Raw genomic sequence first — 3,897 nt, 5'->3', positions numbered from 1 at the left:
CCGTCGGGAGACCTGTGAATCCCCACCCTTGCCCTGAGAACATGTCAGATGCCAGAGGCCAACCCATTGCTTCACCTTCTACCGAACTCACACAGGGATGATCAGACAGGGTAAGGGAATCTTCGTTAAGGAGCCAACCCCCGGACCCTTGTGGTTATCGGATCTTTCTCCTAACTCTGTGTTTGTTCGTCAGGTGTAGCTGGTTTTGCCTTTTTACAGTGTGTGACATGCACCCAGATGGATCTCTCAGCTGTTCTGCTGGCAAAGGCAGTACTTGGTAGGGCCCTTCCCGCCAGGCCTGCTTCAGTCTCCTGGTTAGATAGTGGGTCACCTTCTCCTTTAATTCACCTGTGGGGGCACAAAACCTCTGACATACAGGTGTGGTTAATAAACGACCTTCTCACGTGTTCTGCTAGGGTGCTCTCTAGTTCTATGTCTGCCTGTCTGGTTCTGCCAACTGTGGCATTCTGTAAGGTCTTCCAAACACTTTCTCAAAGGGGGATAACCCATTTTATCTGGGGTTACTCTAAATTTCTTCCCTTCACTCCGTGATAACACTATAAAATCCATTTCCAATTGCTGGAAAGGGTACTTAGCCGGAGGATACTCACCCTGAGGTGCCCTTTGTCTGCCCTGGTGATTATTTTGAGCACAGATAACACATCTTTTTTTTTAAAAATAATTAGTAATCCCATGTGCAACAAAGTGTTGTCTAATCTGTTCTACCATCCATCCCTCCTTTTGACACATGTCACTGCCCATGTGTCAATATTATCACCTACCTAACAATCACTTAGGTAATATTGGTAATTTATCATCCAATTGCCATCCCTTATTTTTATTTATTGGTAAAATAAACTATCTTAAAGTCCTCCTCTCATGCCTTTAGAATTTACCAGTGTGGATGATTAATTAACACCAGAAAGTTAAAACAGAGTTCAGAGGCAATTGAAATACCATCCCATAGAATACCAAACATTACCATTATTCTAAATTTTTAATAAATGTTACTTATCCCAAGTGATCATTAATCCTCATGACATTCATTCTCATAAGAAATCATATATACCCCAAACTCAGCCAAAACCTAAAAAACTCCATAAAATTCACTGTGTGCTCCTCTAAGACCTATCACCCTTGACCTGCTGAAAACCCCCCAAAATTGAAACAAGGCTTTATAAACATCATACTAGGTGTGTTGTTTTTTATTTGAAAACCCCAATTAAAAAACAACACCCAAACAGCCAGGTCATGAGGACTCCTGATTTCTCTCTTCCCCTTCTGCCTACAGTTTTACAGTTTCTTAACTGGTGCCCTTTCCTTGCACAGTAACTACACGGTTCCTCACATTCTCTAGCAAAATGTCCCGTTTTGTCACAATTGTAACACTTCCACTCACTCCTGTCTCCACTATTACCATTTCCTTCTTGTCTGTCTTTGCTACCGTAACCTCTCTTCTCTCCTAGCTATTGACTAATAGTCTCACTGTCTCTAATTCAACACAAAACCCCATCATCCAATGTACTCCCAGCAGAACTGAAAAAAACAAAACAGACTGTGATTTCCAGGACACTGCACCTTTGTTTCTGGCCTCACTATCTCCCCGGGAATTGGCCCTCCCTCAAGGTCCCTCCCAATCTGCTCTTGGTAAACTGCAAACCTTGTATTGCTTCTGGTTACATAGGTTATTGCTTCTGATATGGCCTATGATTAGATTTGGGTATCACCTGTACTGGAATTACCCCTTTTATTAATCCTACGTCTGCTGGACCCCGGGACCACAAATGCTCTGGAACTTCTTTTAAGTCTGACTCCTGTTGTTCTGTCAACAGGTATTCCTCTCCTCAGCATCTGCTATTCTCATCTAAATGTACTATCTGTGGATGGGCTGTGTTGATCGCCACTCACAATATTGACCCAATCAGTGATCCTCTTGCCCTTGGATACCCACTGGCCCATGTCTTTCCAGTCCTCTGCTGGCTCCTTTGCTAGGGACACATGTGGGCTCCATATTTCCCTGAACAGTCTCTGACTTTGGGGCCCTATTTCCACCTCCACTACTGCGTGGGTGTTGTCATAGTAAAACCATTTCAAGGCTATAGTCCTTTCTGTGGTTTTAAACAGAGCTTCCTCATATTCTTTACTAGGGACAGAGTGTGTATTATACCACAGAGTACAATGTAAGTCATCCTCAGTCATTTTAGGTGAGTCAGGTACTAGGGTTTTAGTCAAGTCTACTAAGGTCTTTGGTATGTCTGAGTTACCTCCCCTCAACAGGTCCTGGCTATACCAATAACATGGTTCCCCTTCACCACTTACAACCATATTATCCTTTATCACATGAGCCTGCATTCCCCTCACTGTCGGTCTTACTTCTATGTTTAACTGCGTCATCGCATCTCTTCCCAATAGATTAACAGGACACTGTACTGAAATCAGTACAGGCAGAGTAGCTTCACTCCCTGTCTTTACATGTTTCAGTGTTACTGGTGCAGACAGCTGTTCAATACCTTTATGACCAGAGGCTGATCGCACTATAATTTTTTCTCCATTAATGTCAATTCCCTCTGGTGCATTATCTTTACAAATACAGGTTCGGTCTGCCCCAGTATCACAGAGAAATGTTATCTTTTTACCCATTACTGTCAATGTTAGGTATGGTTTCTGTTCCTGTTGTAATGCCAAATCTACAAGAGACAGATCAAACACCTCCAGTTCTCTCTCCTGCTTCTCCTTTTCTCTCCTGTCTGACTTTCTCTGCCCTTGTCCTGTACTCCTCTATCTCTGGCTCTTCCTCACCTTCATCTTCCCTTCCTCCTCCAGCCCCTTCTTCCTCATAGGGAGGTGGGGCCGGTTGGGGGCAACATTATTCCCCTGCACTCTCCTTCTCCTCCCTACGTATTCATCATCTGGATTTTCTCTCCATGCCTGGTCTGCCAAGTTTGGATATAACCTTTCTGCCCTCTGCTCTGGGGGAGGCACGGAGACCTCAACCTTCACTTCTCTTTTCTTCCTGCCTTATCTCCTCTCTCTCCTAAGTTTCTAGTTCTACCCGCCATCTCTCCCAGAGTGGCAATTAGTTACTCTGCATCTTCCTCTTCTTTCTTGGCTCTGTCCTGTCTGTTATTCTGCTCATGATGGATTGCATGTCTCTCTGAGGCTATTACACAATTCAGTTATTTTCCCAACATACTCTCCGTAATCGGCCCATGGCAAAAGTGTCCTCTGGGCATCCCCTGAAACCCACTGCCCTCTAACGGCAGCCCAAACCTTACTATTCCTGTTTCGGGGTGGGTCATTCCTTCTACCGCTCTGGCCACGTCCTCTGTGTTCATGGCCTGTCTGCTAAATGGCATATTATTATTATTACTGTATACATCTAAGGTTGCTGGGGCCCCTTTCATTCCCCGCCAATAGATTAGGTAAGGCTATCAGTGGGTACTGGCCCCCCTCCTACTCTCTCTCTCTCTCACTGCTTATTTCTCCTTTACACACCTTATGTATCTGTTTAAGCATGGATTCGAGTTTATCTGCGTCTAGACGTCCCTCAAAACCATACCTCTCCCTCCACCTGGTTACATAATGGACATTTCTTCTATCCCTGGATTCCATTTTAATTACATCAAGTATTTCTCGTCCCCAGTAAATTCTGGGACCTCTTGTGAGGATTTGCCCCCCCCCATGGTTGGTACTGTTAAAAATCCCTTAGCCACCTCTTCTATATAACAAGTCAATTTAACAAGTAATTCAAAATAGCTTCACACAACAACACCTTGAATCACCCCTTCCTGTATATGTAATCTTGACTAGTCCCCCAGAATTATCTCATACTTTTACAGAGGGATTGATCCCCACAATGTAATCTTGATAATTCCTGACAGTCTCATACAACAGGAA

Source organism: Coregonus lavaretus (genome assembly GCF_964263955.1).
Source record: "Coregonus lavaretus genome assembly, contig: HAP1_SCAFFOLD_675, whole genome shotgun sequence".
Lineage (NCBI taxonomy): Eukaryota > Metazoa > Chordata > Actinopteri > Salmoniformes > Salmonidae > Coregonus > Coregonus lavaretus.
The sequence above is the reverse complement of the archived record's forward strand: the minus strand, read 5'-3'. Positions refer to the sequence as shown.